Genomic DNA, 14,313 nt, shown 5'->3' on the forward strand with positions numbered 1-14,313 from the left:
TCTGTCCGTTAAGTGTTAATGTATGTTCCACTTCTTTACTTACATTTTGTAATTTATCAGTCTTCAAGTAGTCAAAAATTATTTAAGAAAATATTTATTGATGCAGTAATGATGTAGATTTTAGAATTTTTGATAGTGACTATCTCAAAGCGTCTCAAAATGCAAGTCATTCTGATGTTATTATAAAATTAATATTTTGTATCACCGATCATCATTCCTGTATATAGCTTTGTGTTATGTGTGAATATTCGGAAGTGTGTTCTGTTGTGTTGTGAATGTGTACAGAAAAATATCTTAAATTTGCATCATTTGAAGTTGCGGCTGAAAAAAAACTGCGCAGTTTTTTTTAATTCAAAAGGATCCATGTTGCATGTTCATATTGCTTGGAATATGTGCCATTTATGTACTCAGTGATGAATGCTCACATAATCTGATTTTGATTATATAATCATTTTTACCAAAATGATAATAGAAAGTGGGTTGCAACATGAATAATTTATTTCATCTGTTATATCTTTAAAAATTCATGTACTAAATCATTTATAACACTATGAAATTTAGTAGACAGATTATCTGCATTTTTCTTTCAGTTATATGACTTTAACAAAAAGGAAAGGAATATATTGTGATAAATTAGTGATATGTATTCTGTTTGTCATAATAACGCACATTTAAATAATAAATCAGCTTTTATAATAATTTATATAAAAAAGTTTAAAGTTTGCAAAAAGAATATAACTGAAGTCTTAGGGTGCATAAATTAGCAGAAACATAAGCATCTTACAAAGTAGCAAATTCATGGTCATGCGCTCCAATTTATTGTGTGATATACATCTTTTTAGTATTGATTTAAAATATGTAATACAATACAAAATTTCTATAAATGAAATTGCACTGAAAATAAAACTTATCTTAGTTTTGCAATTAATATAACATTTTTAATGCATAATATTGCTCAAACACTATTTTGATTCATCCGATTAAAAATGTTTATACAAATTATAAAAATGATAATGCCAAAGTGTTTTTTTTTATTTGTTAATATTTATTGTTTGTATTATAGAATCATTTACCATTCGTTATAAGTGTTATTTTTTCAGACAGCAGTATGATGCATCTTCTAAATTATCTGTTTTAAGTCATTCAAAAACTGAGAAATATTTGTATTTTATAGTTTATATGTTGTAATTTGACTTAATTGTAAAACCAAAGAGTTCTGGCTTTTGTATAAAATTACCCTAAAATAATTATATACATAGTAATTTGTTATAGATTCATTAATAATATTATAAAGCAATAAAATATGCAAAAGCCGACTGCCGCTTTTTAAGCTAAGTGAGTGCTTTGATTTCCTATTAGAAAACATGCTGAATATGAATGACAACTTTGAATTATAGTACTTAATGTTATCTTATTGTTATTATGGGAACCTCAGGTTATTTTAAATTATGCATAGCACCATTTTAAGGTGAATGAAAGTTTTTAAAATCATGTACCTATGTTTGTATTTAGATGTAAGTATTATATATATAAAATGGGATTATTTTTTCTTTATAATTAATACATAATAGGTAAGCATGTTATTTAATTATAACTAGATTTGGGTGTAATAGATATATTTCTAATTATATTAATTAATATAACTTCATCTAAAGTCGATTTGTATATTTTTATAAATTTAGTTGTTGTGAATTGTTGTATATAATATCAAAGTATGAATCTGCGTTTTATTAACTTACAAAACTTAAACATAAGTAATTAATTGCAATATTAAATAAATTATTTAATATAATTTTGAAATCTGCTAAATGACAGAGAGGTGATGATGTCTCTATATAATAATAGTCTATTTGCAACCATGTATGTTTGTATGGCTCTCCAAGATAAAACTTGTGTTAAAGTCCAATCTTTACAATTACGGTTTAACTTTTGATGCATATGAAATACTAGTAGTGACACATACAGATTATTGCTCTCCATTTTAGATGGTACTTTAAAAAATAAATTATAATAAAAATGGAGCATGAAGGTAATTGAACCAAGCAGTTCTATGAATTAATAATGAAAAAATATATAAGTTTTATTAGAGTTCACAAAATATAAAGTAAACTAAACTTAAAAAGTTTTTATAAATTGTTGATATAAAATTTATAGTAACTATGCGATATAGGCACATATGCAGAAAGATTATTTTCTAAAGATTAATGAATTTAACCTTGTTTTGAAATTGAATTATAATATAATTGAATAATAATATAATTAATGTTTTGAAAAATGTTAGAGTTAATTAAAAGGTTTTAATATTCTTCATGTGCTTTTTTCCACAATTATTTAAACCTGTGATGAAATAAAATTTGTGATCTTATAATTATTTGATGCACTCATTCTATTTTATTAACTTCTCGAAGAAGTTGTTTTCGTTAAATACCATGAGCTAATTTTGTATTTTTTTGACGTTTCAAGTCGTTCTGAATAGTTCGAAAGCTTATTGGAAAAAGGTACATGCGCATGAATGTTATTACTAACTATATGAGTCAAAATTTGATCTCATTGAAGTTTTCTCAAAAATTGCTGCTCAGATTTCAGGATTTTTAAATCTTTATTAAATAATTGTTAAAAGAAATTTTTGTTGACGATTTAAATGAAAATTGGGGTAGTGATTCCCGATATGGAGCCTATGACAACTTTAGAGTCAGCGGAGTCAAAAAAATGTGCGGGGTGTATTTGCACGCCATTTTAATATCTATTTACTTAAGGGGGTATTCTATAAAGTAAATTCAGGGTCCGCCTTCTAAAGTTTTTTTTCAACTAGTGCTTATTTCGTAAATGGTAACACTTAGCTCATGTCTGATTTGACAGATAATTAGTTTTATCCTTCCGCTGAACGAATATGGTTGTGTATACGCTTGAACAACGCTGGGAAATATTGCATAAATGCATGCATAAAAAATCATCTTTTTAGATGAAGCTCATTTTGATCTTGGCGGGTATGTAAACAAGCAAAATTGTCGCATTTGGGGCACAGAAAACCCGCACGCATACATTGGAAAGCCGATGCACCCAAAACGAGTCACTGTTTGGTGCAGATTTTGGTCCAGAGGCATAATTGGGCCATTTTTCTTCGATAATGAGCAAGGAGTGGTCGTTACAGTCAAAGGTAATCGTTATCGGGCCATGTTGAACGAATTTTTGTTCATAAAAATTGAAGAGGAGGATATTGGCAACATTTGGTTTCAACAGGACGGCGCTACGTGCCACACAGCCGAAGCTACACTCGATGTTTTGCGCCCTGTTTTTAAAGATCGCATTATCAGCCGCAGAACTGATGTCGTTTGGCCACCTCGGAGCTGTGATTTGACACCGTTGGACTATTATTTGTGGGGTGCCGTCAAAGATAAGTGTTACGCCGACAAGCCAGAGACAATTGACGCTTTAAAGGACAATATTCGTGAAGCCATTGGTGAAATACAGCTGCACACAATCGATAATGTACTTAAAAATTGGACCGATCGTGTAGGCTACTGCATGGCCAGCCGAGGCAGCCATTTCAATGAAATTATTTTCAAATAAAAAAAGAAATTTGAGAAAATATTCAGTAGTTTTTTTTATAGCATTTTCAAAAAAAAAAGTTATTTGGCGGACCCAATAGATATTAAAATGGCGCGCAAGTTATTAACTTTTGTTTATTTGTGTGTTTAATTTTTCCCGTACTCTTATAACGTTGATAAATAATGGTAAAAAATAATGGTAAAAAAATCTTTTTCCTTTATTTTACGATGATTTAAGAATTTTAGGTCATTCTTAAATTATCGCATCAATTTCGTTCAAACGTTGTGATTTTTGCTACATATTGTATATTGTATTATTAACACTATGCCGTCCGGCGACACCACAGTGGTGTCGGGCGCGAACTAGCGCTCAACAGCCGGCGACACCACAGTGGTGTCATGAGCACAGTATCGTCCTTTGGCCAGTGGCAGAAATCTTTCCATCCTGTTGGTGTTTTAATTTAGATAACAAAATGTTACACCCGTCAACTTTAGTAAGACCTAAAAATTTGTAATTTTTCGATAATATCCAGAATGGGCGGGGACAAGCAAAGTGATAACAAATTAGCACTACCGGCGCCAAGCGAATAAATTTTTACAAGACGTGCGGACGGCAAAGTGTTAAGTAAAATATTCAAATTCAAATAAGTCTGTTTGTCAAACATCTGTTGTCAGGTGGCAGTGACAACGAGTTTCACTTTGAAATATAGATATCACTATGTTTCTAATTGTAAGTGAAAATAGCTCTTGGCCGGCATTGCTGCACCAATAAAAAGTCAGCCCTATTTGATAAATTCTAATAATAAAATTATCCATTTTGATAAATTCTTATAATAAAATAATATAATATGGATGAATTAATCATTGGGTTACCATCTAAATTCGAAGTGAGGAGAAGTTTCAGCCCAACAGCTCATAGGCTCATAGATATGAGAATAAAAAAAAGAAAAAGAATTATATTTATAGGCTCACCAACTGTGTGTTAATTTATTTACTTCGGTAAATATATTTTCGTACATCAAAGTCAAGTGACATTTATTAACAATTACGCAACACCAATGATTTACCAATGATATCAATGCGGAATAACTGCTGATAATATCAGTTTGATTTACGCAGTCGGTCGAGTAAGAAAGTGCAATAAATGCAAAATCACAATTTTCAGATAGTTGTTGTGTTCATAATTGTTCTAGTTTGGTGTATGATACATATGGAAATAAACAATGGTAAGTGTTATGTATATATAGATTTTTCAGTGTTACTCTTATTATGAGATCAGTTGAAAGGATTGATTTTTATCTTCCCGAAGAAGAATTTTAGGCCTTCCAATCGATATATGTAATCCACTTTATAAAATAAGAACTTGCGTTGATTAGTTTTGCGCGACAATCGTCTAAACCTTTTTAAAAATCAGCAAATAAGTGCATTTTTTTATTTATATTTTTGCTTGAGCAGATTTTAAAAAATTAAAAAATTGTCTAAATATAGATTAAAAATTGTAACCCTACGATAAAAACTCTAATTAATAAAACTATTAAAATTTGCATTAATTGATTGCGCGTTGAATGTAACTTCTGATATTGAATAGAATGCAATTTATTCTGATAAAACAAGTAATAAAACAAAGTTCTAAAAGAGTTACATCAAATGACTTAACTATTTCTACCCCGGACAACGTAAAGGGTATGGGCGTGTTGCCATACAGAATTGGCCCCACCCTGGTATTTAAATAATTTTGATGCCATTTTATAGGTATTTTCGAGAAAATCTGATATAGAAAATTTCAAACCCGTAGCTCATTATTTGGCCGAGATATCATTGAAAATGTGTGAAAGTGGCCCCTTTTTTCAAAATCGTTTTTTGTTGTAACTGCAAAAGATTTCGACAAACAAATAATGCCATTCTATTCACAACGGTGTGTACTATATTATTAATAACAAATATTGTTTAATAATTATTTTTTAGTGCATGAAAAAGTGAAACTAGTTTTTTGATTTGAATTTTCGGGTAGTGCGGTTGTTTGGAGTAATTTTTAATTAGCATCATTAGAAAGGCTATTTAATTTTCTTTCACTGTCCAATATTTCGTTTTATTTCATATGGTAGAACATATCCAAAAGTATAAAAAACCTAAGCAAGAACACGCTCGCGCTCATATAACACCCGTGTAAGTCGTCACTGATTTGCAACGACTAGCAATAGCACTACTCGCCGCGCGTCTTGATAAATTCTGCATATAAGTATGGAACATTATTTTATGAAAAAATTTTAATAAAACACAAGATATATACATTTTTATTTTGAATTAGCAAACCCGACGAACTCCGTTTCGCCACAATTTTTTGTTTGTTTTATTTTTGAAAAGGAAAAATGTGATTTTGTTATACAACAGTAATGAATTTCTTTCGATTACAAAAATGAAGTGTTTTTTAGTTGAACTTCTCAAAGTAAATAAAAGTGAATCCGTTTTATTGAAGTGCTCTTTGCTAAACCACATTTTTTATTTTTTGGTCTGACGTTAACACAAACAAAGCGATTGGCCTTGTTATTGCGAACGCACGGCGAACTGGAAATTGCAATCGTTTGAAGTCAAACGGAAGACCAGTCGGAATCATTGGTATGTCACCAAATCGCCAGCAATTTTTGATTGAATGGTGAAATTCAGTGCGTGTATATCATTTTTCTTTGCGGCAAGAATTGCTCTTTGACTTAACCAAGCAAAATTCTGATAATTCTCACTAATGTAATTACTCGAATTTTTAATTACGGTGCGTGAAGTTCCAGTAGCTTGCATTAAGGCACGATGCCATGCACAACTAATTTTCTTAGCTATAAACCTTGCGGAGCCCGAGACCTTTCCAACGAATGCAAAATTGTCGAAATCGGTTCGTGCGTTCTGGAGTTATTTCATCAGGAAGGAAAACCCGACTTATTTTTATATATATAGAAGATAATTATGTATTTATATGTATGTGTATATTAATAATTATATTTATATATAATTAAATATATATTATTTATATATTGCACAAGTATACTATATGATTGATATTTTATACAATTATCACTAAATAAATAAAACATAGGTCGATAAAATATATACATAATAATAGTATGTCGGTATACGATTTCTATTCATACTACGGCAATGTATAGAATGTCAAGTACACTAAGTTAGTCATAAATATATTAAATAATATCATAAAGTTTTTTTAAAATTAAATAATATATATTAACATATATTGAATGAAATATCTCTGCCTGTAAATACTCTTATTAATTGTTGAACTACTATAAAATTGTGCTTCATCATTAATTAAAACAATAAAAAATAAACGATGTCACAATAACGACACTAGAATCAACCCGCTATGCCCATTGCTCCAACTTGCTGCAGAAAATAAATTTTATTTTTATTGTAAATGCATGTTCTTCAATGCCCACAAATTCATATCAAACAAATTGCATAACACACAAAATAATATCATGTTTACAGCAGGTAAGATTTCGTCAGAATGGGGCACCGAGTTGCTGATAGATAGTTTTTATATAGAAACCGGCCGAAAAGTGATAAAATATTGAAATCTATATTCATACAAACACATAGTTTTTGTCAATTTTAGTCTCAACTGATTCAGAATTACTTGAAATGCAGAGAAAACATAAAATTAGCAAATTGGATTCTCTCGTGAACTCATAATTTCTATTCCAATATTTTTTATTATTTCATCAATTTTACTAGTTTTTGTTGACTTAGGTAGTGATGTCCCTATCTTCTAATTCAGCCCTGTTTTATTTGGCTTGTTCATATGTGTAGGAATCATTCCAATTCGTCAAAAGATTTTTGAACATCGATTAGTTCCAACGATTGTTCTTTTTCTATGCATTGAACACTTTTGATTAAAATCAATTGTGATTTTCGGGTTAGTTTTATTTAGTTGTGCTCATTGAATATTTAGTGATAATTTAGTTTAGTACAAAAAACTATATGAATTTGCCTTATACACAAAAGTATCAACTGCATTGACGCATATGCTTTGTATAAATAATTTTTCACAGATTACGTATTAGATTTAACAATTGAAAAAACGAAAAAATATTATACGTAGTAGAATGCACCAGCAGGCGCGACTAAGGTGTAAATTCGTGCAAATGCAACGGAAGTGCGTTACGGCAAACAAATGCAGCATTTGCGCCGTGTATGAAACATAAGTTTATTGAAATAATTTCTGTATTATTCGTAGTTTCTATAAATCTTTGAAGTTATTGAAATGGAGAGTATTTTTTAGACAAAACAGATATTACAGCTGTTCAAAGAATGAGATTATATCGTCAGCGAAAAAGTAAAAAAAATACCATCAGTCAATGAATGTATATTAATTTTAATTACATGAAGTTCTTCAAACACAATTATTACATGATGAGTGAAGTTGCGGAAACAATATTTGTTTAGGCGTTGTTTAACATAATCCACTGTGTGAACGAATATTATAGAAGTTATTAATCAGAAATTACTTCATTTCTCTAATGAAGGTTCATTTCTAAATGCTAATTACAATGACAAACCGATCATGTCAAATTTGAAGTATGACTTTAATTACATTATTGTTTTTAAATATTATACATATTTTTAATGCTATTATAAATATATAATTTATATTTAATCATTGTATAAATGAGTATTGTGTGTACATACATACACATACACACATATTCATTTTTTCTGAGGTATGTCAAAATGTTCAGAAACCTTCAAAACGTAAAGATACGCAAAAATTTTCATTTTCGATTTTCGGCCCATTACTATAACTACCCTATGGGAAGTTAATAAAATCTATAAGCTATTGTGATGGTTATTAGAATTCCAGTAATTGTACTGGAGTTCTACATACTTGACATGATGAAGATCAAAGGGATGATTTTTCTTCAATCTTCTAATATCTGGTGGTTCTAATACGGGAATTAATGTAGGGTTTTTGTGGTTGATGATTTTGTCGTAATGAGATTATAAAGGAATAAATAATATACGAAGCATGTAAATTAAACTCCAACAACTGTATAAAAAGTCACTATGAATTCTATATATGATCTTTATGGACTCTATATTTCCGGCTCGGACGATGCCTAACCTTTGTACCATGCAGTTTTATTTAAAATTATTGATTGTGAACCTTGACACAGGGCATTTGGAGAGTTTATTATAGGTAAGAATATTATATTACGTATTATAGATATAGATGCTATTCTAAATGCTGTTCAGAGTAGTAGAATGACTTTTCCGTTTTTTATACATAATATACTATTTTTTTCGACAAGTTATATCTTTATTATATATCCGTAGGATGAAACGAGTAAAAGAAAATGGTGCGTCATTTAGAAAGAAAAATAAGAGAAGGGCGGAAATAGAGACTAAAAATACTGGAGTACTACTCAAATATTTCTCCAATAAGTCAACTTCTAGTTCTTTTAGTATTGTTGCCTCAAGCACGGGCGAAGAAGCAGCCTTCGAAGGCGAAAAAGCATTATCCAATGTTGTTCAAGAAGAAAGTTTTGCTTCACACACTAGCAAAGAAGTAGAAAGTTTGTCAAGTTCTGATGAAGAATCTGTTGCACAAATTATTCCGTCTATTTCTATGAAAGATATTGGATTATGGCTTAACAAAATTGACGACAATACTAGAGTAATGCTGGTTCGTCAAGGTTTCTTTGCAATTCAAAATTTGGACGCCAACTTCGGCAAAGGAGTGAAACGTCCAAATAATACAATCAAAACCAAAGGTGGAACATGAAAACTGAGTCAAGACTGTTTTCTTCAAATTTTGCCTAATGGCGAAAAGCTCTTAAGATCGTGGATGGTATATTCACCATCGAAGAAAAGTGTTTACTGTTTCTGTTGCAAACTGTGTGATAATCTTTGTTAAACAGGTTTCTATACGAAAAATGGTTTTAATAAATGGTGAGAATTCAATCCCAAAATCGATCAACATGAGGTGAGCCCCATAGATAAACAAGTATAAAGTCCACTGCACATTAGAAATAAGACTTGGACGTGGCACAACTATTGACATTCTACAATAGCAGAATATTGATAAAGAAATAAAAAAAATGAAGAAAATTTTAACAAGAATACTTGATAAAATTAGATTCTTAGCAAAACATTTGGCGTTTCGAGGACATCGTGAAAATGTTCATCAGGAAAGCATCGATTCAAGGAAAAATAAAGGAATTTTTTTAGAGTTCGTAGACTTATTGGCTAAGTACGACGCAGTATTACAAAAAGAAGTAGTCAAAATTAAGATGGGTAATAAATATAGTATCTCCTATTTGTCACCAAAGATTCAGAACGAATTCATAGAGCTATTGAGCGGCGCAGCCAGAAGAACAATTGTGGATAAAATAAAGCAGGCTAAATACTTTTGTATTATATTTGACAGCACTTCTGACATTTTGCACAAAGATCAAACCAGTCAAATTATTAGATATGTAGTTATAAATTGTAGTGAAGTCAAAGTTGTAGAATCATTCATTGACTTCGTAGAAACTAAAAGAAAAACTGCTGGTGAAATTACAAATATGATTTTAACAAAATTAGAAAATGTTGGTTTAGATATAAAAGATTGCAGAGGACAGACTTACGATAATGCTGCTGTCATGGCTGGAAAGCATAGCGGTGTTCAAATTCGTATAAAAGAAATAAACCCAAACGCAGAATTTGTAGCATGTACAAATCATTCTTTAAACCTGGTGTGTTTACATGCAGCTTCTGAAGCTATCAATTCAATCACATTTTTTTGGAACTATTGAACAGTTGTTTTTGTTGTTTTCTTCTTCCACTCATAGATGGAATATTTTACTTTCTGTCACTGGTCAAGGTGTTAAACGCAGTGTAGAAACTCGCTGGAGCGCTAGAGCTGCCGCTTTGGCTATAGTAAAAAAAACATTTTTTTTACATTTTAAACGCATTAGAGAAATTGACATCTGAAGAAGAAAATAGTAAAACAAGATCAGATGCTGGATTATTACTTAATTCTATGCAATCTTTTTCTTTTCTAGGTTACCTTCATTTATGGGAACACTCCCTTTTGGAAATTAATGACGCTCAAAAATACCTCCAAATAGAAGAGTTAAATGTCCACCAATGCCATGTAAAACTAAATTCTTTGCAAACACAAAACGCTGTTATAGCACCCAAAACAATTTGTGAAGAGTTGGAGATATCGACTGAGCGTCGAGTTAGACGAAGAAAAAATATGAGTGGGAAAAATTCACAAGACGCCGGGCTATCCTTAGAAGAAGAAGTACGAAGAGAAATGTTTTCATTTATGGACAGAATTATAAGGGAAATAAAAGAACGCTTCGATCAGTTGCAGGGCCTTGTAATGAAATATTCGTGTATAATAACATGTGACCTGCTAAATGAAGAATTTGAATGTCAAATAAGTGACTTCATTGACATTGATAAGGAACAGTCTCATATTGAAAGAAAAAGTATCCAGGTTTTTATGGCTGTACCTACACTACAAGAAGAGGCAAAATATTGGGATAATGAGAAGAAGGGCCCTCTTGATCTGCTAAAATTTATTCAGAAGAATAGGTTGGAAAATTCTGTTCCCAACATAGTAATTTTGTTAAGAATTTTTTTTAACAATTTCAATCAGTGTCGCTAGTCGCGTTTGCGAAAGAAGCTTCTCAAAATTGAAGATTATCTTTGTTCGACAATGAGCCAATTAAGACAAAATCTTGCAATATTATCAATAGAACAAGAAGTTCAATTATGTTCAATTAATTTATAAAAAAATTATTTATGTGCATTAATTTATAAAATAATTATTTATGTATATTAATTTGATTTGATTTTAATCATTTTACAAATGCCCAAGATTTTGTCCGGGTGAAATTTGACAAAGAAGTTACTTAGTTTTTTTAGATCTTATCTTATCTTGATTTAAAATATTTCAATGATTTTTATTTATTCAGCAAATTTTACCTCATTTTAATTCAAACTATTATATAGTTTTATTATTTTTTTAATAAATGAACAGTTGAATCGTACAGATAAAATTTAGATAAAGATCAGAATGCCACTTACACCAAGGCTTAGTTATGAAAGCAATTTTAGAACTTGTTAAAAAAAATTAAGATAAAATTTTTGATTTTTTAGAAATTTTAGATTTTCCAAAGAAGTGATTTGTTTGAAAACAAAAAACTAAAATACTATAACTTTATTCGTTAATCAATAGTTGATTTTAATTGACTATTTTAAGATTCAATTATTACCGTGCTATTCTCACAATTAGGAGCGGGTGTTTCAGATCTCTCGGCAACGACACCTAGAAAGTCAAAATCTTATGTTAATGAAAACAAAAAAAAAATTATTAGTAGGATTTAAATCTAATCTACACATATAAATAAAAATTGGTGTCATTATAAAAATTCAAATCTCTTTAATAAAGTTAAAAAGGCCATGAAAAAAAGTTGTATGAGCTCCAGAAAATTGTACACTGAATATTGTATTTAAAAATTTTTAAAAGAAATTTTCCATAAAGCCTACTAATAAAGCAAGACATAACTGAATGCCAAATAATTAGAAAAGTAAAACTTTCAACATTTTTGTCAAATTTGATGTGATGTAGAAATAAAATATGTTATTAAACACATCCAGATAAGAAAAATTATCAATTACAAAAGGAATTGAAGCCATTTCAAAGTTTCTTTGCTTTTGTACATCGTTTTGTAGTTGTGATTTTTTTTTTTAAATTTTATTTCTAAATTTTTAATTATTTTTACCAGTCATCTGGTTCCACCTGATCGTTATTTACCTCCTCCTCTGATGATTAATCTTCTTTCGAAAGATTCTTTTCATAGTTCTTTGCTAAATCAGTTTCAAACATTATAGTCTAAGGCTTCTAAGATGCGTCAGTACAGTGCAGAATATATTAAATATGGATTCATAGAAAATTCTATAAACCCATGTATGCCTTTATGCCTTCTGTGTTCAAAAACATTTTCAAACTAGCTGTAAGTGGAATTCTGTCTTAAGGCAATTAAGGCATCGTGCCTTTAGGCAAATTGCTGGAACTTCCCGTACCAAAAATTATTATTTTTTTAAAAACGATTAACATTTTTGAAAAAATTTTACTTCAAAAAATAAGATTTTTGAGAAACTATAAATTGGACAAAAAATTATTTTTTTTTGAAAAAAAAAAATGTTTTCTTTATTTTGACATATTTTGGAAGATCTGAACTTTTTTTCAAAGCATCGTACTGCTTTAACTGCATAGAGACAAAATATAAAGCGCGTAAGCGCCGCGTCGCTGTCTAACGGATAAACATTGGTACGGAACCCATAGGAATGTAAACAAAATTTATAATTATTGTTAAAATCTCTATAAAATATCTGATAATTTGATGTGCATATGTCTAATGATCATTTTTGACCGCCAAATGGCATTTTTTTTTACTTTTTTTGTTATATCTCCGAAACCGCTAGACCTGGCCCTATGAAAATTTGATCAATTCTTCATCTTGTCAATACAAGTAAAATGAATTATTAAAATCGGATGCTCCGTACTCTTAAAAACAGAGGTAGGGTTTTTGGCACTTTTTGCCCCATATCTTTGGAACGGCTAGACCTGCCTCCGCCAAAAACTAATCAGCACGTCTTCTTATCAATACAAATCGAATGTTTTTTGAATTATTCAAATTGCTTCATCCGTGTTCCGTCGACGAAAATTTGTATCCGCACACACATACATACTACGCACACACACACACACACGCCTACATCCATTTTTTCTAAGGTATGCCAAAATATTCAGAAACCTCTGAAACGTAAAGATATATAAAAATTTTCATTTTCGATTTTTTTGCGATTACTATAACTTACCCTACGGGAAGTTAAAAATGAAGCAATGAAGACCTCAAGACTTCAAGATCATTTGAATAGAATGCATCCGGATAAGAAGGATAAAAATGTTGACTACTTTCAAAATCTGGAAAAGACGTATAATGCTCAGCCTAGTGTGTCAAAACTTTTTTCTGTGGCTGCTAAGCAGGGCGATGACGGACTTCGAGCTTCATACAATATCTCTTGGTTAATTGCCAAAACAGGTGAACCACACACTATTGGAGAATCATTAATTTTGCCAGCAGTAAAAGAAGTTATAACTGCTGTGTTACATAAACCAGCGGCAGATATAATTCGCAAAATTTTTTTGAGTAATAGTTCTGTGCAAAGACGAATTGATGAAATGGCTGAAAATATTGAAGAATTATTATGCAATCATTTCAAGTCTTGTAAATTTTCACTCCAATTGGATGAGTCTACTTTACCAACTAATGAAGCATTGTTGTTGACTTACGTGAGTTAAAGATGAAGAAGTATGCCAAGAACTACTATTTGTTAGAAATTTAGAGACAGATACAAAAGGAGAAACCATATTCAAAACATGGAAGAAATTTTTTGATGAGAGAGATATTCCCTTGAAGAATATTATATCAGTTGCTACTGATGGTGCTCCAGCTATGAGAGCTTGTCAAAAAGGATTCATATACTACCTAAAAAATAAAATTTCCAATGTTCTTGCTGTACATTGCGTGATACATCGACAGCATTTAGTTGCCAGAAACTTAAGTGAACTATTGCATCAAGCATTGCAACATGTCATCAGAGCTACCGTTAAGTAGTTAAATCCGAAACAACTCTTTAAATGAGAGATTGTTTAATCAGCTGTGTACCGCTAATGATGAAGAATTGTTATGAAGAA

General features: G+C 30.3%; 1 protein-coding gene across 1 annotated transcript in view; it reads right to left on the reverse strand.

Annotated features, from left to right (window-relative positions):
• LOC113375859 (protein lozenge-like) overlaps positions 1-14,313 on the reverse strand; it is a 454,691-nt gene that overhangs the window by 232,819 nt on the left and 207,559 nt on the right. The window lies entirely within an intron of this gene.

Source organism: Ctenocephalides felis, unplaced genomic scaffold (assembly GCF_003426905.1).
Source record: "Ctenocephalides felis isolate EL2017-DRISC unplaced genomic scaffold, ASM342690v1 CF-g0.4_SCAFFOLD_01886, whole genome shotgun sequence".
Lineage (NCBI taxonomy): Eukaryota > Metazoa > Arthropoda > Insecta > Siphonaptera > Pulicidae > Ctenocephalides > Ctenocephalides felis.